Source organism: Erpetoichthys calabaricus, chromosome 9 (genome assembly GCF_900747795.2).
Source record: "Erpetoichthys calabaricus chromosome 9, fErpCal1.3, whole genome shotgun sequence".
Taxonomy (NCBI): domain Eukaryota; kingdom Metazoa; phylum Chordata; class Cladistia; order Polypteriformes; family Polypteridae; genus Erpetoichthys; species Erpetoichthys calabaricus.
The window spans coordinates 76,158,957-76,185,925 of NC_041402.2; the positions used below are offsets into that span (position 1 = coordinate 76,158,957).

The 26,969-nt window shown below is 38.2% G+C and overlaps 1 protein-coding gene across 1 annotated transcript in view; it reads left to right on the forward strand.

Annotated features, from left to right (window-relative positions):
• Positions 1 to 12,637: 12,637 nt before the first annotated feature.
• The window catches only part of atxn1l (ataxin 1-like), a 47,783-nt gene continuing 33,451 nt past the window's right edge, over positions 12,638 to 26,969 (forward strand). Inside the window, exon 1 of the mRNA XM_028809773.2 lies at positions 12,638 to 13,014. The gene's annotated coding sequence lies outside the window, so the exon portion shown is untranslated. The remainder of the gene's footprint in view (positions 13,015 to 26,969) is intronic.

Below are 26,969 nucleotides of genomic sequence, written 5' to 3' on the forward strand. Positions count from 1 at the left end.
TACACAGAAGTTCAATATGGTGTCACGCAGGGCTCAGTACTGGGACCTTTATTGTTTTCACTTTACATGCTTCCACTGGAATCTCTCATTAGGAAACATAATGTTAATTTTCACTCGTATGCAGATGACACCCAGTTATACCTTTCATTTAAATCAAATTAAGTTTCTCCAATGTTGTCTTTAATTAGTTGTGTTAGTGAATTAAAGGAGTGGATGAATGAGAACTACTTGTCTTTAAACACAGATAAAACAGAGATGTTAATTGTTGGAGGGAATGACGCTGATCATAACAATATTTTGTCATCATTTAACTCAGTTGGAATCCCCATTAATTTTACTGAATCAGCCCGTAATCTAGGAGTTATCTTTGACTCTAGCATGTCATTTAAAGTGCATATTACAAAGTTGTCCAAATCATGTTTCTTTCATCTTAAAAATGTTAGGAAATTAAGGCGCTTTCTAAATAAACAGGATTCTGAGAAAATAATTCATACATTTATCTCTAGTAGGATTGGCTACTGCAATGCAGTGTTCACTGGATGTTCAAACTGTTCTCTATACAGCCTCCAGTTAATCCAAAATGCGGCTGCAGGAATTATTACAAGAACAAGAAAATACGAACACATAACTCCAGTTCTTAAAATCCTTACACTGGCTCCCGGTTAAGTTTAGGGCAGATTTCAAAATCCTTCTTTTAACATATAAAGCATTAAATGGCCAAGGTCCGGCTTACTTGTCGTAACTTATCATGACTTACAAACCAGAGTGCACATTAAGATCTCAAGATGCCGGTCTGCTTATGATTCCAAGGATTAATAAAATAACAATAGGAGGTCGAGCTTTTAGTTACAGGGCCCCTAAACTGTGGAATGGTCTGCCTGCTACTATAAGAGATGCCCCTTCGGTCTCAGCTTTTAAATCCCGGCTGAAGACTCACTACTTCAGTTTAGCATATCCTGACTAGAGCTGCTGATTAACTGTACAGACTGCATCTCTGTTGTTAGTCATTAGCACTAAAACATAAGTAACATTATAGTTATAATTGGATACTAACCCTCATCTATTCTGTTTCTCTTCTCGGTACTCAAATGTGGCACTTGGTGCCACAGCCCACCTGTCAAGTTGTTTTGCCTGCCTAAGGTAAAGTCATCCCTGATGGAGGATCGCAGGAATCGTGGGAAGGAGGGGTCCTTTCACTGGACTGGCTGGCCCAGCGCTGTTTCAGCCATGGAATGGCCAAATGGGGGAGGCAGCTTGATGGATGAGGTCTCCAAGACTCTAAATATATCCAAATCTTCTTATGTGATATCATCTACTGTTAAATTCTGCTCCGTACTTCTAAAATTTTTTTTTATACTGTATTGAGGATTTGTTCTGTTCTGTGTATCGTATTGTATTGGCCCCCTTCTTTTGACACCCACTGCACGCCCAACCTACCTGGAAAGGGGTCTCTCATTGAACTGCCTTTCCCAAGGTTTCTTCCATTTTTCCCCTACAAGGTTTTTTTTTTTTGGGAGTTTTTCCTTGTCTTCTTAGAGAGTCAAGGCTGGGGGGCTATCAAGAGGCAGGGCCTGTCAAAGCCCATTGTGGCACTTCTTGTGTAATTTTGGGCTATACAAAAATAAATTGTATTGTATTGTATTGTATTGTATTCTCTCCAACCCATATAACATACCTGGTCTCACTACCATCCTATAGACCTTCCCTTTCACTCTTGCTGATATCCGTCTGTCACAAATCACTCCTGACACTCTTCTCCAACCATTCCACCCTGCCTGCACTCTGTTTTTCACCTCTCTTCCACAATCCCCATTACTCTGTACTATTGATCCTAAGTATTTAAACTCATGCACCATCGCCAACTCTACTCCTTGCATCCTCACCATTCCACTGACCTCCCTCTCATTCACACACATGTATTCTGTCTTGTTCCTACTGACCTTCATTCCTCTCCTCTCTAGAGCATATCTCCACCTCTCCAGGGTCTCCTCAACCTGCTCCCTACTATCACTATAGATCACAATGTCATCAGCACACATCATAGTCCACGGGGACTCCTGTCTAATCTCGTCTGTCAACCTGTCCATCACCATTGCAAATAAGAAAGGGCTCGGAGCCGATCCCTCATGTAATCCCACCTCCACCTTGAATGCATCTGTCACACCTACTGCAGATCTCACCACGGTCACACATTACTCGTACATATCTTGTACATGTATTCTTACATACTTCTCTGCCACTCCCGACTTCTTCATTCAATACCACAAATCCTCTCGAGGCACCCTGTCATATGCTTTCTCCAGTTCCACAAAGACGCAATGCAACTCCTTCTGGCCTTCTCTATACTTTTCCATCAACACCCTCAGAGCAAACATCGCATCTGTGGTGCTCTTTCTTGGCATGAAACCACACTGCTGCTCACTAATCATCACCTCACTTCTTAACCTAGCTTCCACTACCCTTTCCCATAACTTCATGCTGTGGCTCATCAATTCTATCCCCCTGTAGTTACTAGAGTCCTGCACATCTCCCTTATTCTTAAATATCGGCACCAATACACTTCTTCTCCACTCATCAGGCATCCTCTCACTTTCCAAGATTCCATTAAACAATCTGGTTAAAAACTCCACTGCCATCTCTTCTAAACACCTCCATGCTTCCACAGGTATGTCATCTGGACCAACGGCTTTTCCATTCTTCATCCTCTTCATAGCTGTTCTTACTTTCTCCTTGCTAATCCGTTGCACTTACTGATTCACTATTTCCACATCATCCAACCTGTTCTCTCTCTCATTCTCTTCATTCATCAGCCTCTCAAAGTACTTTTCCCATCTACTCAACACACTCTCCTCGCTTGTGAGTACATTTCCATCTTTATCTTTCATTTCCCTAACCTGCTGCACATCTTTCCCAGCTCGGTCCCTCTGTCTAGCCAATCGGTACAGGTCCTTTTCTCCCTCCTTAGTGTCCAACCTCTCATACAACTCATCATACGCCCTTTCTTTAGCCTTCAACACCTCTCTCTTCACCTTATGCCTTATCTCATTGTACTCTTGTCTACTTTCTGCATCTGTCTGACTATCCCACTTCTTCTTTGCCATCCTCTTCCTCTGTATACTCTCCTGTACTTCCCCATTCCACCACCAGGTTTTCTTTCCTCCTTCTTCTGTCCAGATGTCATGCCAAGCACCCTTCTTGCTGTCACCCTTACTACATCCGCTGTAGTTTCCCAACTGTCTGGTAATTCTTCACTACCACCCAGTGCCTGTCTCACCTTCTCCCTAAACTCAACCTTGCAGTCTTCCTTTTTCAACTTCCACCATTTGAACCTTGGCTCTGCCCTCACTCTCTTCCTCTTCTTGATCTCCAACGTCATCCTACAGACCACCATCCTATGCTGCTTAACTACACTTTCCCCTGCCACCACTTTGAAGTCTTCAATCTCCTTCAGGTTGATTCTTCTGCATAGGATGTAATCTACCTGTGTGCATTTTCCTCCACTCTTGTACGTAACCCTATGTTCCTCCCTCTTCTTAAAATACATATTCACCACAGCCATGTCCGTCCTTTTAGCAAAATCTACAATCCTTTGACATTCTTAATTCCTCTCCTTGAAACCATACCTACCCATCACCTCCTCGTCTCCTCTGTTCCCTTCACCAACATGTCCATTGAAATCCACTCCAATCACTACATCCAACTCACTCCAAAAATCTTCTTTCTCATCCATTGCACACCCAACTTGTAGGGCATATGCACTAACAACATTCATCATCACACCTCCAATTTCCAGCTTCATAATCATTACTCTGTCTGACACTCTTTTCACCTCCAAAACACTCTTGACATGGTGTTCCTTCAGAATAACCCCTACTCCATTTCTCCTCCTTTCCACACCATGATAGAACAATTTAAATCCACCTCCGATCCACCTGGCCTTACTCCCCTTCAATTTAGTCTCTTGCACGCACAAAATATCAACCTTCCTTCTCTCCATCATATCTGCTAACTCTCTCCCCTTACCAGTCATACTGTCAACATTCAAAGTTCCTAACCTCAGTTCCACTCTCTTTACCTTCCTCCAGACACGTCTCCCCCCTCTTCTTCTCCTTCTTTTTCTTCGGCCAACAGTAGCCCCATTTCCGCCAGCATCATGTTGGCTAACAGCACTGGTGGCGGTCGCTGTTAACCTGGGGCTCGACCAATCCGGTATGGAAATTTTAATTGTTGTCTGCATATTGATTTGGAAAAATTTTACACCGGATGCCCTTCCTGACTTAACCCACCCCATTTATCCGGGCTTGGGACCGGCACAAAGAAACACACTGGTTTGTGCATCTCCTGTGGCTGGGTTGATATTTATATTCCAATATGGATCTCAATTCCTAAATGGCCTCAAAATTCGAAGCTGTGCTTGGATTTTGTTTTTTAAGCAGTAATAGCTTTTATCCTACTTCACTATCTGTACAACATGGTTCATAAGCATCGTCAACTTGTGCCTGAAGTGAAAATGGACAAAACTGATTGATAATAGAGTGGCTGAGATAAAGAATGATGACACAATTATCTGCAGCCATGACTGGGAAGGACTATGGATTTAAGTGGTCCTATCTACAGTACCAAGCAAAAATGAAAAGTTAAGGGCAAGAAAAGTCTTTCTCATGTCTTTTTAGCTCTACTAACAGATATGATGTCACTAGTCTATGCTATTGTTTAGTTGAATATGTGTATTGTTCCATAAAAAACAGATATTGTAAACATAAACTTACATTTACATAGTAGTCTATATTTTCCATAGTATTAACATATTTATGCAGAAAAAGTTTTATTATTAATTGGTTTGTTCTCCAATATGAATATTCTGTTCACGACTGTGCCCTCTTGGAAGCTCAAACAGCCCTGGTGAAAACTATCTGTAACTTTCTTTTTGTAATTTTTAATTTGGATGTTTATAGAAGAATTATCTATTTTCTTACACCTGTATTTTACCAACAGTATTTTCTTTTATAAAATAATAAGTACAATTCTGACCCACACTGAGTTTCCCCATGTTCAAGCACTGGGTGCACGAGGGTTTCAGATTTTGACAATGCTAACATTGACTCAGTGGCAAAACTGGCAGCAGGGCGTACGGCTTTGGATATGCAATTCAAGGTCATCTGTTCACCTTGTAATAATAAGATCATAATAGATATTTACTTTTGTTTGTTTAACATCTGAAACATTATAGCATTTCCCTCTGTTTTGTATCCTTTGATGACAAACTATAAAACCAGGACAATTGCCTGAAAAATTGAATACCTGCAGAAAGATAAAAGGAAACAAACAAAAACCATTCTGCTAAATAAAGACACTCAAAAATGTAACAAAATATAAAGCATTTTAATTATTAACAGAAGAGGTTCATGTACAACTACAGCAGTTATTTTATACTATACTATACTATGTCTACCAAATAAATCAATTCTGAACTTTATCCATCCATTATCCAACCCGCTGAATCCGAACACAGGGTCACGGGGGTCTGCTGGAGCCAATCCCAGCCAACACAGGGCACAAGGCAGGAACCAATCCTGGGCAGGGTGCCAACCCACCGCAGGACACACACAAACACACCCACACACCAAGCACACACTAGGGCCAATTTAGAATCGCCAATCCACCTAACCTGCATGTCTTTGGACTGTGGGAGGAAACCGGAGCGCCCGGAGGAAACCCACGCAGACACGGGGAGAACATGCAAACTCCACGCAGGGAGGACCTGGGAAGTGAACCCAGGTCTCCAGGTCTCCCAACTGCGAGGCAGCAGTGCTACCCACTGCGCCACCGTGCCGCCCTCTGAACTTTATGGTACATCAATTTTTTGTATTTTATTTCAGTGTATATTCATTTGTATTTGATTTAGATGTTTTTGGAGAATATATCCATCATAAAACAAAAAATATAAAGATTGTCTAGTACCTTAAATAATAAATATCGCAACACATTTAGATCCGGTTAACTTCTCATTCTGGGCTAGCTTAGCTTGGACTTTTGGAGTTTGATATAGTAAAGTAATTAAATCTTAAGATAAGAAGTTAAAAAGAAAATTACTTATGTATTTCTTCAACCATTATTTCATCCTCAAGATATAAAAGATAAAGTCATTAAATCATTTGCAATGTGAGTACTTAAGGAAAAGCAAAATCTTGTCAGTACTAAGATGATCAAGAAAACTTCACTGTATGTAAAACCTCCTTCGATGGTGATTGAACACCACATACTTTAGGCTGCTATACCACCCACTGAGCAATGGAAATAGCCACTGTTAAAGCATTATAAAACTCATAATGCCTCCATTGTTTTCTCTGCAAATAATATGTGAAACAAGTCAACTCAACAGTGAACAACAAAAAAATCCTACTGATCTTTCAGCCAACAGATCTGCACATAAAGAGCAAGTGATCTGAAACAGGAACTACAATACTTTGGCCAATTGTCATACAACAAATGTGGAAGTAAACCAATGTTTTAAGCATCACACTTATCTAATCTTGAAATTATAGGATTTAAAATATTTACTGTATTTAATGTAGCAAACAACCGAGTATCCTGAAACTATACATTATTGCTACACAAGACAAGAGTAGTATTTTGGACAGACTTGAGTCTACAGTGTGTTAGGGTTTTTAATTGTCAGACTGCAATAATCTCCTCATAGTTAAAGATTTCTACTCATGTTGATTGTAGAGCATTTGAAAATTCTGAGTTTACCTACAACACATGTATGAATTTATGACATATAATTACTACGTTTATAAAAAAAATGAATGGCTAAATATTTAAACTGAACTACTGCTATGGCGATAGTATAACTCAAGCTGTTTGTTTTGCTTTTCCCATATCAAATAATTTAATCTAAACTCACCCATTTGGTCATTTATACTCGCTTTCCTATTATTTTTACAAAAATACTACAAGTTCAGATTCTAAATACCTACATATATGTGCATCCTGACTTGACCATTTTAAGACTACTGTATAAAATAATCAGCAATTTAAATAGCTCTGCAGATATACAGTATATTATCCTGTTTTTACATACAGACATCTTACATGTATATGCTCATAAAAAAGCATTTACTGAGAGCCACATGCTACTGTATATAAAACCAGTGGATAATTACTAAGCTACACTAGAGAATGACCTAAGAAAAGTAACAAAAAATAGGTTGAAGGTCAGGCAACACATTCATTTGCAAACCAACTTGCAGCATATATCGTTCATATATTTTTCATGATAAAACTGTCGGTTGCTTTTACGGAGCACACCAGAAACGTCCCCAGCACTCGATGATAAAAAATATTAAATAAAAAAAAACAACTTGACAGTTTAATTTTTTGTTTTGTGGTGTAGTAAAAAGTTTTTACATGCAGAATTTTTGATGACGAAAACAAAAAAGTCAATTAATATTATTATTAGGTTGATTTAATATTACCACATTGTTACAGTAAATGTCAAACAACACTACGGATTTTTCATGATAAAACTGCCGGTTGCTTTCACGGAGCACACCAGAAACATTCGGACCATCAACTGGCTGATAACATACATACAAGACCGCAAGATTGTTACAGTCTGCTTTATATATAAAATACACACACATACAGTACATATACTGTATACTTGCATACATACTGAACTGAGAGACACACGGTCCTCAGGTGGTCGAAACTTGTCTAAGGAGGATGGGGCTACCTGGAGAAGTCGACATGAAAGCAGCTCTGTGATCGCCTTAACTTTAATCGGATTCAGACTTGTCTAACTCCTCTATACTCTTCTGCTTCAGTGTTACGGCCCAGAAGAACGCCACTATTTCACTCTCGCACCCCTCTACTTGCTCATTCACTTTGTGCTATTTGTGCACACAGTCCTGCTTGTTCTCGTCAGTATCCATGCCGCAGCAAGCCCGTGTGACTCCTGCGCTCCGTCAACAATGCTGAGCAAAAGTGCTGCCGTTCCACCATTCCAGCACCGTTCACACTCAAATCTGTCTCTCGCACTCCTTCCGTCCTTTTTCCCGGGACATTCTCCTCTCGCTCAAATGTTTCATTTGTATAATGCACCTTCTAATCATTACAGTATTATTGTTTCATAATGTTAAAAATAAATAAAAATGCCACCCTGGCCAAAGCACTCTGCAACAGTACTCTTTTACGCGTTAAACAGGCCACATATATAAAGCAATTACAGACACACACAAATATACACACACACACAGTACATACATACGCCTATACTGCGTGGAGTTTGCATGTTTCCCCTGTGTCTGCATGAGTTTCCTCCGGGTGCTTTGGTTTCTCCCACAGTCCAAAGACATGCAGGTTTGGTGAATTGGCGATCCCAAATTGGTCCTAGTGTGTGATTGGAAGGTGGGTTATGGGGTGTGTGAGTTCATCCTGCAATGAACTGGCACCCTGTCTGGGGTTTGTTCCTGCCTTGTGCCTTATGCTACCTGCAATAGGCTCCAGCAGAACCATGAGACCCAGTTAGGGACTAAGGGGGTTAGAAAATAACTGACTGACTGACATACACATATGTTCAAACACACACACATATATATATGTATTTACATGCACAGACACACTCAAATACTACATAAATAATTCCTCTACTCCAAGTATGCTTCCAGTGTAAATCAAACACTTTAGGTTTATTTTTTTGCCTTTCTTTTTTGTTAACCCACGTCAGCTACATTAATGCAATAGCACCCCCGTATGTTTAAAAATTGTCACTTTAGTCCTCCTTACATAATACCAACTTAATGTAATGAGCACGAGTGAATTGAGACTTGTCATATAGCACCCTCTGTTGCTTCCTCAACAAAGTTTTTGTTTCATTGGTGTGGCAGCTGTTAATGTAGAATTTAGGAGGAAAAACATTTGCTACTAATAAACACACACAAGTGCATTTGTGTAAACCTACAAAACTTTACAAATAAAACCCATTAACTACAAAACATCAGGTACTAAACAGATGACAGTAAAAGAAAATGATCATTACCTAGTATTCCTAATTATTAAGTGTACTAATAGCTGCTGTTTTAAATAAATGTTGTACATACAGTATACTCTATGCGTGCAATAACTTTTGTAGTTCTAAAATTTATGATTAAAGTATCCTTCAATACTCTTCATTTACAAAATCTGCTTGTTACTGAGTCTGCAGGCACCATCACTTATAATATGAAACCTTTTATTCTAACTAGTTGTACCATCTTGACCAAGTCTGTACTTATTATAAAGTAAATCGTTGAATTAAAAAAACACTTTTGTCGTGGATGTGTTCAGAACACTTTCAGGTTTAGTAAAACTGATATCTATACAATATATAAAATAGCAAAGCTGACTGACTTACTTACTCAGTCACTGACAAAAACTATTTCTTACTTTAGGTACAACACTGAATTTTACAGAATGGTATATCAAAGTCAGTGGGTATGCGCGAAGAAAGGACATTTCAGTATGTCAATATTTATAGGTAATCCCCAAACCAGCAAGTAGAAAAATCTCAAAAAAACTTTGCTCAGCAAAACTTAATTGAAATTAGGTGAGATTAGAGTAATAAGAAAACTAGCCAACCTGTGTTTTTTTGGTCGATATTTAATAATATAATGCTAATGTTCATGGTCTGTGCTGCACTGAGATAGGGCTTTATGAAAACAATGGATTCATCAGAAGTGATTGGCAGACTATACAAACTGCACCACTAACCAATAGGGTGTACGGACTACTGAAGAAGGGGTGGTTTCCTGGATAGGAAAAACGAGACAGGGTCATGTTTGGATTGTACAGTGAGGTATTAAATGGAAAGAGAAAGTTCAGCAAAGCTCAAGGAAGATGAAAAGTACAGTGATTAGCAAGCGCTATAAAGCTCCAGTTAGGATGCCAGGCATTGTGTCTGTGAGTGTAGGTGTTGCTTCGCCAGAAGCAAAAAGGGAGGGAGAAAGAAGTACAGCTCAAGTGGCATCTTGGGGTGCATGACAAGCAGTGCCCAGCACCATCAGTTTAATCTTAATGGGTCCCTGACAAGCTACTCCATTATAATGTAAATCTGCATCTACGACACCCAGAATTGTTTACATTGACATGCATTTATGCTTACTTTAAACTGGGATGTCCCACTTCCCTGCTCTCCAAAATTCTTTGCATTTACATTTGTTTCTGTGACTTTAAAGAGGGACCACATAAAGCTGACAAAGAACACACAAATAAATACTTGAACGAATAATGTAAACAAATGAAAATCAAACATCTAATAATGATAATGATATATACTCATATTATCCTATGTCAACTCAAGAGAGAACACTGTCCTGTAAACTTGTTTTGCAGTGACCATCAATGAAAGCCAAGTCATTAGGAAAAGCAGGAATTGATCTAATGCAGGAATATTTTAGTCATCTATGCCATTTTCTCCTCTACTATTCTTTCCCTCCTTAAAGAAGCAACACTGCTAGGCACCCTCACTGGAGCTTTGTAGCGCAAGCTAACTATTGAGCATTGGCAAACTTTCTCCTATTTCACACCTCACTGTACACATCAAATATGACCCTATCTCTTTTTTCCCCTATGTTCTAAACAGCTCCAGTGACCTAATAATATTAGATAGATAGATAATATGGTCTGAAAACACAAAAGAATTACTAAAAAAGGAAGAAAATTAAAAAGAAAGAAAATCTTCTGACTTAGCAGTCACAGTTAAGAGTTACAGTGTGACTTCACACAGGTGTTTTGCTGTTGGTATATATGAGCCCCCACAACATTTCTTGATACACTTCTGCTGAATAATTCTTTGGCTGAAAGTCCCCAGTGTTAATGTGTCATTGAGAGGATGTGCAGCATTATTCATAATGGCACTCAGTTTTGTTTTCATTCCCTTCTTTTCTGCTACCTCATGATCATCAGAGGTGACTGTGTGCAGAGGGTACAGACCTATAAATACCTGGGAGTGCAGCTGGATGATAAATTGGACTGGACTGCCAATACTGATGCTCTGTGCAAGAAAGGACAGAGCCGACTATACTTCCTTAGAAGGCTGGCGTCCTTCAACATCTGCAATAAGATGCTGCAGATGTTCTATCAGACATATGTGGCGAGCACCCTCTTCTACGCGGTGGTGTGCTGGGGAGGCAGCATTAAAAAGAAGGACACCTCACGCCTGGACGAACTGGTGAGGAAAGCAGGCTCTATTGTAGGCATGGAGCTGGACAGTTTGACATCCGGGACAGAGCGATGGGCGCTCAGCAGGCTCCTATCAATTATGGAGAATCCACTGCATCCACTAAACAGTGTCATCTCCAGACAGAGGAGCAGCTTCAGCGACAGACTGCCGTCACTGTCCTGCTCCACTGACAGACTGAGGAGACCGTTCCTCCCCCAAACTATGTGACTCTTCAATTTCACCAGGGGTGGGTAAACATTAACATTATACAAAGTTAATATCTGCTATACCTGCATATACCTGCATTTTTGTTACTCTTTAATAGTTTTTTTGTATCAGTATGCTGCTGCTGGAGTATGTGAAATTCCCCTTGGGATTAATAAAGTATCTATTTATCTACCTCCAAGAGGTCCAGAGTGCATCCAATAACTGAGCCTGCCATATAATTTGTATTTTGGTTCAGTTGGCTTCTCCTGAAGTGATGTTACCAGACCAGCACATCATAGTGTAAAACAATCGCACTGGCCATCACCAAGTTGTAGAAGATGTGAAGAATGTCACTATCCACATTAAAGGAACACGTTATCCTAAGAAGAAAAAAAACACTCTGCCCTTTCTTATATTGTTTCTCTGTGTTACAAGACAAGTCCAACCTGTCATTGATGTGGAGCCCCAAGTATTTGTAACGGTACACCACCACACGTTGAGGCTCGCTGGTGCAGCAAAAGTCTATAACTAGTTCCTTGGTTTTGCTGATGCAGACAATTCTTTCTGCACCAAGAAACAAAAAAAGTTAAAAAAAAAAAAAAAAGAAAGAAATCATACTATTACTACTTATTACTTGATGCCTTTATCCAAGATGACTTACAACATTTGAGATACAAGTGGTTACATTTCTTTTTCCAGTTGGAACACAGGTAGGTGAAGGGACTGGCCACACTGTGTCAGTAGTAGCATTTGAGTTCAAAGTGCAAAACCTTAACCACTACGCCACACTGCCTGACAATAATATTAGCCCTAGGTGAAAAAACTACAAATATTGTATAAGAAGAATTATATACAGAAAGGTACTTACGTAGTTAGAAATTACTTCGGATATACTGTATACCCGATTAACTGACGGCACTCACACTGAGGCCCATTGTTTTACGCAATTTCCCAGGTAGCACAGTTAGTACAATTGATGATCAATTTACTGTTTACTTTTAAATAGAAAAAGCAAAAAACCTCTCCAACTTAACCTTACATTATTTACCGTCAATACAACATACACCGTACGAAAATAATCGTTTCTTTCCTTTTCGGATGTGTTCAGATTTATTACAGTTTATTTAAAATTACAAAGTAAACGGAAAGAAGTTTGTGTTCTTAATGCTCACATACACCAAGAAACAAAAGTGTGATTGTTTTTTGTTTCCATTGTTGTAGCTTAAATTAACGTATCGCTTCGTTGTGTACCTCCGTCCGTAATTTTTGGAACACCCAGCTTCCGTATTTCCTTCCGTACACTTTGGACACTAACACATTCAACAGTAGCAAGATGGCAGCTCGCACTAGGTGACACCGCTCTAGCTCTCCTGTGCACTCTATTACCAAAAGCTAGGTGAGGTCATCCAGGAAGTGTCCAGAGTGACGTCAGTGAGCAGCGCCGATGGGGCTTGCTTGCAAGGCTGCCGTAAAATGGCCATAATTTTCCAGGACTGAGTTTCCCAATTATCTTTATTTTATGCATATATTACAGACTGGATATCTCTGTAGAATTGTACGAATACAAATAACCACAAGCGACACCAGCAGAATGAGATGGGGAGGTAAGAGAGTAACGGATTATATATTTCTGTACTAAAGGTGGGGGAGGGGAGATGGTGAGCTGCCACTTCTTTGCTCGGCCTTCGTAACAAGCACAGATTGGAAAAAAAAGTTTATTCGAAACACGCCATTAGCAAATTTGAGATTGGTTAGGGTTAATGATGTTCTTAATTAGATCAAAAAACACCCCTTGAAACGTGTCGTCCTGAAAGCCCATTTAATTTTGAAATTGTCATTAACAGATGGTTTTAATTTTAACAGACTTTTTTGGGTGTTTAATTAAATAAACTGCTGAGTGGTTAAGAGAAATCTGGTTTGTATAGTTGTTATACGCTTAAAGTGACGAGTGCGTGAGTGTCCGTGGCCCTCCCTGATATCTCGTAAAATGTTATTTAGCTTTTGCTGAAACATGAGCAGGTATTACGCGTGTGTTTAAATTACGAGTTTGATTCTGATTTCATTTGGAAGCGTCCCCATTGTGGAGTATTTTTTTTTTTTTTTTACATTTTTGGTAGTTACTTTTTTGCTTTGATTTGAAGATTTAATCCTTCCTTGTGAACATTACAGAACCGTGTAAAATGCCATATTTATTAATCGTCCTTAATAGTGTGTAAAGGTATGTGTCTTTGTAACGTGATAAGCCTCATCATAGAGGTAATGCAGTCTGGTTGGCAGGTTCACGATCACATACAGTAGATGGTGTGTTATCAGTACTGCTTAGTCCGTGTGTCTTATGTAGTGCCTTTCATTGCGAACACTATCAAGAAGAAATGTATTGGGCCTTCACATTGCAGTACTTGTCCTCAATTGTGGTCATCTCTTCATAAAAATAATAATACTTTGCATTTATATAGCGCTTTTCGCACTACTCAAAGCACTCAGCAATTACTGGTTAAGGGTCTTGCTCAAGGGCCCAACAGAGCAGAGTCCCTATTGGCATTTACGGGATTCGAACCGGCAACCTTCCGATTGCCAGTGCAGATCCCTAGACTCCTTCATCAGGAATGTGTGATAAAGCCAGATTATCAATCATTATATTTGACAACTTTTGTATACAGTGCCTTAAAGTTTTTAGCCCACTACATTTTTCCAAGGTTGTTTTCTCAGAATTTGAATTTGCAATAGATTATATACCGATTTTTTCCTCCATTCTGTACATACCTTTGAGCACATCAAGTTTCAATCCTGAGAAAAGGAGAAATTAAAAAAAAAAAAACTCTTTTGTATTTTCAAGTCTGATTAGCAATCTGAACGTTAATTCACATAGCTTGTTTAGTGGACTCCTGCTCTATGGGAATATTAGGTTACTGGGCTGTTTGAAAAGAATTGAGAGAGAAAGGGATTTGTCTCCACAGATGGTCTGTCAGTATGGTGAAAACAGTTCAAGGAAAGCACTCAAATGAAGATGCAAGAACATTCTAAACAAGTCAAGAGATTTGATTACATTCCTTGGAGTTCAGAAAAATTCAATGTAAAAGATGTAGAAAAAATGAAACTAGTGCCACATTGTCTACATCTGGGTGATCTCTCAAAACTTTGAAGAAATTAAACTACTTACAGGCAATCTGTGATGCTTCCTAAGCTACAAATGTTGGTGGCTGTATTTAAAGGTGTTTTCATAGATCAGCAATCTCCAAGACATACTATACTTTTATGAAAGAGTGGCAAGGAAGAAGGCATGTCTAAATAAAATTTATATCCATGCCCACAAAATATTTGCAAAACATTGTATAAGGTACAGCAGATATATGGCAGAAAGTATTATTGTCTGGTGAGACTAAAGTGAGGTGTGAAGTGGTATGTAGACAAGTCAGACACTGCACATCAGCCTTGTCAAACCATGCACAGTGTAGAGTATGGCAATATTAAGATCGTACAACTCCAATTCCAAAAAAGTTGGGACACTGTGCAAAATGTAAATAAAAACAGAACATAATGATTTGCAAATCTCATAAGCCCATATTTTATTCACAATAGAACATAGAATACATATCAAATGTTTAAACTGAGAAAATATACCATTTTAAGAAAGGAATAAGGTTATTTTAAATTTGATGGCAGCAACATATCTCAAAAAAGTTGTGACAGAGGAAACAAAAGGCTGGAAAAGTATGTGATACTAAAAAGAAACAGCTAGAGGAACATCCATCCATCCATTTTCCAACCCGCTGAATCCGAACACAGGGTCACGGGGGTCTGCTGGAGCCAATCCCAGCCAACACAGGGCACAAGGCAGGGAACCAATCCTGGGCAGGGTGCCAACCCACCGCAGGACACACACAAACACACCCACACACCAAGCACACACTAGGGCCAATGTAGAATCGCCAATCCACCTAACCTGCATGTCTTTTGGACTGTGGGAGGAAACCGGAGCGCCCGGAGGAAACCCACGCAGACACGGGGAGAACATGCAAACTCCACGCAGGGAGGACCTGGGAAGCGAACCCAGGTCCCCAGATCTCCCAACTGCGAGGCAGCAGCGCTACCCACTGCGCCACCGTGCCGCCGCCAGAGGAACATTTTGCAGCTAATTATGTTAATTGGCAACAGATCAGTAACATGATTGGGTATAAAAAGAGCATCTTAGAGAGGCAGAGGTTCATCAGTCTGCAAAAAGTGCATCTACAAATTGTGTCAGAATCTCAGAATAATGTTCCTCAACATAAAATTGAGAAGGCTTTGAATACCTCATCATCTACAGTACGTCATATCATCAAAAGATTCCAAGAATCAGGAGAAATCTCTGCGTACAAGGGACAAAGCCGATCAGGCCCTCAGGTGGCTCCACCTTTAAAAATAGGCATGATACTGTCATGGAAATCACTACTTGGGCTCAGGAACACTTCCAGAAATCATTGTCTGAGAACACAGCTTGCAATGCCATCCACAAATGCAGGTTAAAGCTGCAAAGAAGAAGCTATATGTGAACATGATCCAGAAACGCCACTGTCTTCTCTGGGCCAAAGCTCATTTAAAACAGACTGAGGCAAAGTGGAAAACTGTGCTGTGGTCAGACAAATCAAAATTTGAAATTGTTTTTGAAAAATGTGGATACTGCATCCTTTGGACTAAAGAGGAGTGAGACCACCCGGCTTGTTTTCAGCCCTCAGTTCAAAAGCCTGCATCTCTAATGGTTTGGGGGTGCATTAGTGCCTATGGAATTGGCACCTTGCACATCTGGAAAGGCAGGCACCATCAATGCTGAAAGGTACATACAGGTTTTAGAGAAAAAATCTGTTCCCATTCAGACGTCTTTTTCAGGGAAGTTCTTATGTATTTCAGCAAGACAGTGCTAAACTGCATACCGTGTCTTTTACAACACCATGGCTTCGTAGTATAAGAGTCCAGGTGCTGAACTGACCTACCTGAAGTCCAGACCTTTCACCGATTGAAAACATTTGGCACATCATGAAATGACAAATACGACAAAAGAAGACCCAGAACTGTTGAGCATTTAGAATCCTATATAAGACAAGAATGAGACAACATTTCTCTCTCAAAAGTACAGCAACTGGTGTCCTCAGTTCCCAGACATTTACAAACTTGTTAAAAGAAGAGGGGATGCTACACAGTGGTAAACATGGCCCTGCCCCAACTTTTTTGAGATGTATTGCTGCCATCAAATTCAAAATGACCTTATTCTTTTCTTAAAATGGTAATTTTTTTCAGTTTAAACATTTGATATGTTTTCTGTGTTTGATTATGAATAATATATGGGACTATGAGATTTGCAAATTATTGCATTCTGTTTTTATTTTCATTTTACACAGTGTACCATCTTTTTTGGAGTTGGGGTTGTATAACTATGTACCTCTCTGTCAGAAAAGTGTAACCAGGGAAGGTTTATTTTTCAGCAGGGCAGTGATTCACAGTATATTTCAAGTGCAGTAATTTAGTGGCCTAAAATAAAGTAAGTTGATTCATTTGAGTGGCCTAGTTAGAAACTTGATGTTAATCTTATCACATATCAGTATCATAACCTCACAATTACTTTTATTCTTTATTCTCTAACCACCTTGACAAATTTTGAGGAATTTTACAAGGTTGAATTAGCAAATATTGCTCCACTTTGATGAACAAATTTAATGCAAACAAATTTTAAAAAGGAAAAAAAATTCTAGGCTACTAGAGCTGTGAGAGGTGGTTCAGCAAAGTTTTGTCCAAGTGGAAGAATGCTAAAATGATGGCATCATGGCACCTTGTTTTTTTCCTTTTGCTTTGAAGGTAGGGGTATTGTGCATATGTTATCAAGAAATAAAAAAAATGTGAAAAAAGTGTTAAGGGATGAAAATTCTGCCTAGGCACTGTATCTCTGTGTAGACAAATGTACCTTAATGAGACCTGACATCTTTTCATTTTGAAAATTGTCATTTAGAGGGTCTCACAAGCTTCACAGCATTTGTTTATCCTGTTGTCACAAATAAGCTGCTGTACAGATATAAAGCTAATCATTTGTGTGGTAATACTTGAGCAGCAACAGAGTATCAGAAACAGTAATATTTGCTGTGAGGTGGTTTGTACTTACATATTATATTATTATTAACATTAAGTATTACAGACAATCATGAAATGGAGGCCATTTATCAGTTTTTCTGCCTTGTAGACTTCAAAATTTTTTTTAATGTTCTTATGGTTAGAAAATCAAATTAACTTTATATTGGTATTGTGTCTTTTATAGGAAACATTATCCTATAACATTTTACATCAAATTATTATAATCCATAAAATCATATACAATGTATGTTATGTTTGTATTCATGTTATTGCTGCCGGTCAAAGAAGGTCATTTGGTTCTATTTGATTTATTTCTTCCATAAGAGACTTTTTCTGTTTAAGTAAAATAAATGGGTGAAATTGTTAATTTTCCACCAGAAATGTGTCTTATTTTCTGATCAAAGATATGTGATTTAGTTTTCTGGCTTTATGTGGGCTAGTCTATAATGCTACAAGCAGCAAAATTCATATTGAGTTATTAATAAAGTTTTACTGTTGACATAAAAGTAAAAAATCCAGCAAGAGTTGCATTTGGGGATGAGAGAAGACTTAGAGCAGGGTGTCAAAGTCAGATCCAGGAGGGCCAGAGTAGTTGTAGGTTTTCATTTCAACTATTATCTTAATCAGTAATCGATTACTGCTGCTAATAGAATGGGTATCTTTTGCCTTAATTTCAACTGGCTTGCATTCATTCCTTAACCAGTCTCTAAACAATGATGACATACAAAGTGAGCCAACAGATAACCAGCTAAATCAGGGATCTCAAGATCACTTCTTCATGGACTACTATCTTCTTAATGAGAAGCAAATTCTTACTGTTAATTAGTGCTTGGAGGTATACCGGTTCATACCGAAAACCGTTTTTTATTTTTGTTATGATATGGATTTTTCTTATACCACAATACCGGTTTAAATAGCCTAAACAGTATTCAGAACATGGAGCAGCGGGAAAATGTTTAAGGGGGGACCTTTTTGACTGTTACACCGCTAAACACGCATGCAACGGAGTACATGTGTTAGTGGAGGTATTGAGTGGTGAAAATGGACAGAGAACATTCTGAAACTGAAGCTGTAGCAGACAATAAAGTTGAACATGATGACACAGAAGAACTTTTGCCGAAAAAAGGAGCCGTGTCTGTTGTCTGGAGATTTTGATTTTAAAAGGTTGGATGTGGAGCAAACAACTATTTACTGCAAATGCTGTGGAGTGAAAGTTGTCGCCGGAGGCAGTAACACAAGCAATTTGCTGCACCCCCTTAGCCATAAACATGCTTTGGAGTACCATGAATGTATGGAACTAAGATTGGCACCCTCCATGTCCTCAGGTAAAACTGAAAAAGCTAGAGGACACTTGAGTCAGACATTACCTGTAGACAGATTTGCTAGAGGTACTGCCTACAACAAAAAAAGCAAGCGGTGGATCGAGATAACCAACGCCATTACAATCCATATAGCTAACGTGTCAGTGGACAGAGATTGATAACATTAACAGAAAGTGTAGTTGATTTACAAAAAATATTTACTCTTTATTCCTTTTCTAAGACATGTTCAGTGCAATACAACTTTTGATAAGCACCTCTGAATATTTTACTAAGTCTAAATGACTCTGGATGGTTAAAATATGTTGTCAAAATTATAGTTTAAGTTGTTTGCAAAATTTGTTCAATTAATTGGTTCTATATTTTGACTGCAACTGTCATGCAATGTGATTCCTTCTCTTCATTAGTGCCACCCCCTTGAAAACTATCACATTATGGGGCCATGCAAACCTGTATTAATACTTGTGTGCACATTAAAATGTTTTTTTTTGTACAATGTACAATTCTCATGACAGTGGAATAGGTTATTCTTAGCCAGTCTACTGTAGTAATTTTAGTGGAAAATGTGGTTAACATCCACACATGCATGGGGAAAAAAATACCATTGAATACCGTTAAACTGGTATAATTTTGAAAAATACCGTGATATAGAATTTTGGTCTGCCCAGCCCTTCTGTTAATAAAGTCTGTTATTTAACTACAGTAAATGGCCACTTAGTACCCTCATTCTGTCACGTCAGACGTTTCCAAAGCTGGTGATTTTCTGTTTTCTGAAAGCATTACCAAAGTGTTTTGAGGCCTAAAAAATGTCACTGTTTCAAAACCCATGTGAATAAAAATTAAGGTAATATAAGCATGTTTTAATGGCAGCTGTAATGGTTACTAATTAAGAAAGTATCTGGAATGAAAACCTGCAGTCATCTTGCCTCTCCAGGATCTGAGTTTGACACCCCTGACATAGAGTTGACCAGTTTGTTTTAACCTGATATTTAAATTGTTTTCTGTTTATTAAAGTGACTTGGTAGGTAACCTATAAAAAAAGAGTGTGTTCCTCATCGTGTTGTCTAGATCCTGTATTTGCTTTGCTACCCTGTCAGACATGTATTACACATTGCAGTGTTTAGTAAAGTGAAAGTGGCTGCATCCTAAAATTTAATTTTACAGTTTTATGACTTGCAGGTTTCATTTCTTTTTTTCTGCATCACCCATTGCGTTAGTAACTGCTTTATAAGATCACATAATTGTTAATCTATTTGTAGTTTGTTTTTAAAAAGAACATATCTGCTTGCTAATGGGTATCTTCAGCTGACAGTGAAACAGTAGATTAAAGTAGGGGTGGGCGGTATGACCAAAATTCTATATCACGGTATTTTTCTAAATTATCCCGGTTTCATGGTATTCAACGGTATTTTTTTCCCCATGCATGAGTGGATATTAACCACATTTTCCACTGCAATTACTGGCTAAGAATAACCTATTCCACTGTCAAGAGTATTGTACATTGTACAAAAAAAAAACATTTTAATGTGCACACAAGTATTAATACAGTTTTGCATTGCCCCATAAAGTGATAGTTTTCAAGGGGGTGGCACTAATGGAGAAGGCATCACATTGCATGACAGATGCAGTCAAAATATAGAACCTTTTTATTGAACAAATTTTGCAAAAACAAACTATAATTTTGACAACATATTTTCAACCATACAAAGAGGCATTTAGACTTAGTAAAATATCCAGAAGTGCTTGTCAAAAATTGTATTGCACCGAATATGTCTTAGAAAAGGAATAAATAGTAAATATTTTTTGTAAACCAACTACACTTTCTGTTAATGTTAACAATCTCTGTCCACTGACACGTTAAAGTGACTTTTTAAACATCTTTATCATCATTAAACTGCATAATATTTAAACTAATAAATAATAACAATAAAATAAATAGTAGTATTATTACTGATAGTTGCACTATTACTTCAAGACTTCAAGCCCAGGTGCATTACACAGTATTCACCAAATTAAAATAAAATACAACAAGTGCAACTTGGTGATGACATCTTTACCAGCTGAACCATCATTTAGGCAAACTGCATTAATATGGACCTTGCTTCAAGCTAAGCTATACTGGGAAGAAAAAAACAAACTATATGTTGAGAACAAAGTCAACATTTCCACTTTATTCTCGCCGTTTATGTTGAGATTAAAGTCGACATTTCCACTTTATTCTCATAATTTACTTCATAATTAAAGTAGAATGTCGTAAACTAAACTTCTTCCTAAAATCAATGTTTAATCAATTACTTAATTTACCCCGTCATAAATTAATGCAGCACATTAAATGCTTTGTGATACGTTCCCCGACCCAGTGGTTAATCACTACGCTTCTTAAACTGACTTCCTCCGCACTAAGAGAAGATAGCGATCACCATACAGAATCCATTCACTTCATGATATTCCTGCTTTCTGAAAATTTAGAATGCTAAGATAAATATTTGATATCATTTTCATGATGAAATGCATTAAAGCAGGTATTACACATGCACGGTAGTGAGGCGGTAGTGCTGCTCCCTCGCAGTAAGGGGTCCCCAGGTGTATGTTCAGTGTAGAGAACTTTATGGCAGGTGTGACGAGGCTCCAAAAAACTGGATGTATGAATAGCTATCGCACAGGTTTAACTTAAATATTGTGTAAATGTTGGGTTTGTGATCTGCTGGTTGGAGACACGAACACAGAATTCAATGCATGTTCTTCTGAGCGGGCTATCGTTATTGCATGCATGCTGTCTCTATCTGACGTAGGCTACCAAAACCCCAGTTCCTATCCTTCCTTTTTCTTTCACCACATAACCACATAACCAATCACCACACGATAAACGTCTTTGTGAAATTAAAACTAGTTATAAACTTAGCCCATGGAGTGTTCAGAACTTTAAAAATATCTTCGTTATACATGTTTAATTATGCCATCCATTCAGAGTTGCGCCCATCTCTGAACGAATCACTTAACACAAAGCATTTAATGTGCTATATAACTTATGACGGGGTTTGAGAAAATCTAGTAAATTAAATATTCATTTTATGATGAAGTTTAGTTTACGATGTTCTACTTTAATGACAAATTACGAGAATAAAGTCAAAAGAATATATTCTCGTCATATACATCAAGATTAAAGTGGAAATGTCGAGAATAAAGTCAAAATGTCGTCACACTATTACACAGTACCCAGGTACATTACACTGTATTGAAAACAAATAAAACAAGTACAACTTGGCTTGCAGTATTATCCAGTAGTATAGAAACAGTATTTACACATCTGACCTTTTAAAACTAAAGCATCTCCAGGCGACAGACGTGACTGCTTTTTTTCGGCTCTCTGTCCATTTTCACCACACGGCATACCTATGCTACCACCCACTATTTGGTGGTGTAGCAGTGAAAAAGAGCCCTAGTGCAACAAATCTGTGTTTAGCGGTGTAGCAGTGAAAAAGGTCCCCACTTGAACAGTTTCCCGCTGCGCCACGTTCCGAACGTCGTTTAGGCAATTTAAACCGGTGTTGCGGTATAAGAAAAATCCATATCATTAAAAAAATAAAAAACGGTTTTCGGTATGAACCGGTATACCGCCCAGCACTAGATTAAAGTTATAGAAACAAGTGGTCATTGCACAAATTTTCGTCAAAATGTTATTGTTTTAATTGCAGATTTATGTCAAGATTACATGTTTATCTGTAGTTGTTTTGAATTAATTCCACACTGATGACTTTTTAGACTTTTGCACGTTGGAGGGCCTACATGCAGGGCTGAATGCAAATTAACGTTATACCCAGGATGGGTAGCTGTGTGGTAATTTCACACACTTAGAAAGGTTTTCATTCACACATGATAAAGTCAGTCGCTACCTGACTTACAGTATCCCAGTAGGAGGGAGAGCAAACAAAGCATCCTCTCTCAATGCATCTACACTAAATAAAGAAGAGTAAGAAAATATTTCCATATACATCTGTTGGATATCTACAATGACAAATGGACTAAAAGGACATTATAGAATTAAAATCACCCTGAGTGAAAGAGCACTTTGGTGATTCCAGCATCAACTTGGTGAAATCCACTAAAATCATTCTTTTTAAATGTGACAAGTCATGTTAAACACTTTCAGCTGATTACAGGGCAAATATAGATCAGTACTGGATAGTTGGGAATGTGTGTGGGTAAGTCAGTGTTTCAGCTTACAGATTGGTGCTGTGTTTAAATATACAGTGTCACTCGTTACTATTTGGCATATTTTTCTTACAAGTCTGAAAAGTATGATGACAAAGATTTTCTCTAACCTAGAATATTTATTTTATATTAATTACTGATGACTTTCATTCTCAGAGGAAATAAGTAAATTTTGAACTGATAACATAATGATTGTGCTAGATACCATTGAAGTTTAGTGGCTGGGAAATGAAGGGTAATGATGACAAGTATGCCTGTGTCTCTGGGTAAAAGTAGTAAAAGTGTATTTAGCCAGCAAAGAAGCATTTGTGAAACTCACCTTCTTGCAACAAGATGCTGTTAACAATTGGGAAGCCAATTTTGACAGGTTAGAACATTAATTTTATCCTTCAAATACTTTTTCATGTTTCACAAAATTTTTTAATTTTGTAAGCTTAGTTTTCAAGTTTTATCTTTTATGTATGTTTGAATTTTATTTCTTTGAGAATTTTTTGTTATTTAATTAAATTTTAAGTTTGTCACATCGCCATTTCAGAATCTGCTATGGGTGGATAGTGGTTTGCTAGGAGATCCTGCCTAGTGGCTACTGATTCCTCCCCAACTCACATCTTAAAGGCTCTTTAAAAATGACAGTGTGATGCAGGAGAGCTCTTTTGTCCAAGATATGTATTTGATCAGGTGTTGTTAGATAGTCTTGTTTTTTATAATCTGGTTTTAACTCATAACTCTTTTGTCTCAATTTAGTATTCATCTTAGTGTTTTGGCTCTGGTAAGATAATAAAATAATAGAATTTTACTGATCGAATACTTTCCTGACTACAATTACAAATAAATTCTCCGATTTTAAAAACATCTCACAACCCTTAGAAAAGGCTTCCTTTTGTTTTGGATTCTATTTTCAGTCTTTGGGAAGGACATTTTTGTTTTTGATGTTATTCCCGAAAGAAACGTAAATCTCCTTATTAGCTGATTTAAATATTGTAACAGTTTCTCTTAAATACTCATTGCTAGAAAATTACCCAGAGCAGTTGGTATTGGCAAAAATGGGTGATGTCCATGCTGCAGAGTTGACAAGCAGCTTTGTGTTCTTGAAACTGACATAAAATATGCCAGGAATGACCATATAAGAAATAGTGTGATCTTAATATTAATGAGCAGAGTAGTGTCTGCTTCTTCTTCAGTATGTGTTTCTATTCAGGTCTAAAGTCAGTCATCAATCAGTCAGTCAGTCATTCTCCAACCTGCTATATCCTAACACAGGGTCACGGGGGTCTGCTGGAGCCAATCCCAGCCAGCACAGCGTGCAAGGCAGGAACAAACGCCAGGCAGGGCGCCTGCCCACCACAGGACACACACACACACACACACACCAAGCAAGGGACAATTTAGGATCGCCAGTGCACCTAACCTACATGTCTTTGGACTGTGGGAGGAAACCGGAGCACCCAGAGGAACTGCGAGGCAGCAGCGCTACCACTGCACCACCGTGCAGCCCCATTTCAGGTCTAAAGTGCTTTTATTTATGGAGGAATATTTAGGATAAAACAAATAAATACAAAAATAAATGAAAGTACTGTGAAATTTAACAATAAGTAAATAATAACAACATGAAAAGTGGGTATACTGTAGATAATTAAATGTGTATTGAAATATATTTTTGTTGCTTATTTTTTTATATACTATATTTTTAAAATTATTTACTCGTTTCTGTGACACTCACACAACATGAAGTAAGCATTGAAATGAAAATTTTTACTTCTCAAAGCTAAGATGATGAGTTGTAGCGAGTACTGTTTTTTGATTGGTGAATCATCAGTAGAGCAGACGTAAATATTTGGCCATCAAGTACCACATTTTCAGAAGACATTTTAAATGCATACTGCTAATGATGAATTCGCAGTCTCTTAATTCTGAACTTTTTTGCACTCCTTTCCAGCATGCACAGTAACAACATTGAGCATGTGCATGAGCCACAGGATTCCCAAGTCAAGCAAAGCACATACGGTTCGCCAGTCAAAGAACATTACTGGCTAGAACCTGCCCTCTTAACTTTGACGAGTAAAAGTGACTATTTTCATTTCAGGGCTTAGTTCATTTTGGGTGTAGTGTCACTGAAATGAATAAATGAAGAACTAATTTCATAATTATCTAAAGAAAATAAACAACAAAAAGAATATTTTGTGGCACATTTATTTATTTATAGTCATATTTCATGTTGCTATTATTTATTGTCACATTTCATCCATCCATCCATCCATCCATTATCCAACCCGCTGAATCCGAACACAGGGTCACGGAGGTCTGCTGGAGCCAATCCCAGCCAACACAGGGCACAAGGCAGGAACCAATCCCGGGCAGGGTGCCAACCCACCGCAGACATTTCATGATACTTTTATTTATTTGAGTATTTATTTAATTTTGACAGAAATACTCCTCTGAATGCACCTGAATGTTGACGTCAGGAAATCATTAAACAGGCAGTGTGTCTGAAAGGGACAAATTTAGAATGGTTATTAGACAAAATAACTATACCCTGTAATGCCATTAAATTCTGAAATACTGTGGTTGAGTTGTCCTCATAATTTTGTGTTAAACTGCTGGTCTGTATATTCGTTAGAGAGCCTATGGCCTTTTAATGCTGCACTATGGATCATTTTGTTCATGCCAGCTTTACTCCAGACAACAACCTTGTCATTCTTTTTCATAATGTACAAAAAGTTCCTCATTTTTATTTTTTTATCTGCTGCAAAGGATGTATGGTTTTAAATCTTGCTTAGGTGGGGATTGTACACAGACTTAATTTTGCCTGGGTGTCAATTAAGGTTGGGCGGTATCCAAATTTGGATACCGTCAAACCTCCTCCCTATTTTACCTCGGTATACGGTATTACCGTGAATAATAAAAAAAATGTGACGTAAGGCTCAGACAGCGTCACTAAACTGTTGGCTTGTGCCTAAACTGTTCAGAAACTGAATATCAAACACTAATACTGAAACAATAACAAAATAACACGCAGAACAATATTAACAACTTTTATTAGCAACAAATAGCAGTTTATAAAAAAAGTGCAAATACAACAGTCAAACAGAATTAAATTAACATAAACATCCAGAACAGTTTTCGCGCGGAGACACGCACACAAATCAATTAAATTAAATCAAACCGCCTGAACAACTTTTAATAACAAAGAAGAGCAGCTTATAAAAAAGTGCAAATAGACCCACAACAGTCAACCAGAGTTGAATTAACGTAAACATCATCCATATTATAAAAAGTATTGCAAAGCAATAGTCCTAAACAAAAACGTCTTTCCAGTCTTCTTTCCAATATTGTTTTTAACGTAAACCAAATAAAAATACCTGAATCAATTAAATAAATAAAAATAAACACAGTGCGAATAGGAATGAATGGCAAGTGGCATCAATCTAGTCAAGATTTTTCGCTAGAAAAAAAAGCATGTTTACTTTATCCGGCTTTAACAGGGCACGTTGTGGACCGACAACTTTACCTGCGGTGCTGAAAACCCGCTCCGATGGTGTGCTTGTGGCACAGACGCACAGGTACTTTCGTGCCACTCACGACATCTGGGGAAAACGCCCGGCAGCATTTTTCCACCAGAGAAGTGGGTCCTCGTCTCCTTGAGTAACTGGCTCCAAACAGTAGGCTGTTATTTCAGCTCCGACTCGATCCTGTACGGTGCCGATCAGATTTTTTTTGCAGCATACTTCCCAGAGTCATCTTTTTTCGTGAGGGTACAGGTTGCGCCTCTCCCTCTTCCACTCTGATGGCCACTGGACCTGCTGCCTCTAAGCTCACGATCTCAGCCTGTAATTCAGCCTTGGTCTCAGCCAATGCGTTGTCATCCGTCTCATATCCTCCACGGTAACGAGGGTCAAGGAAAGTGCATTTTCGCAATATTTTGCGCACTA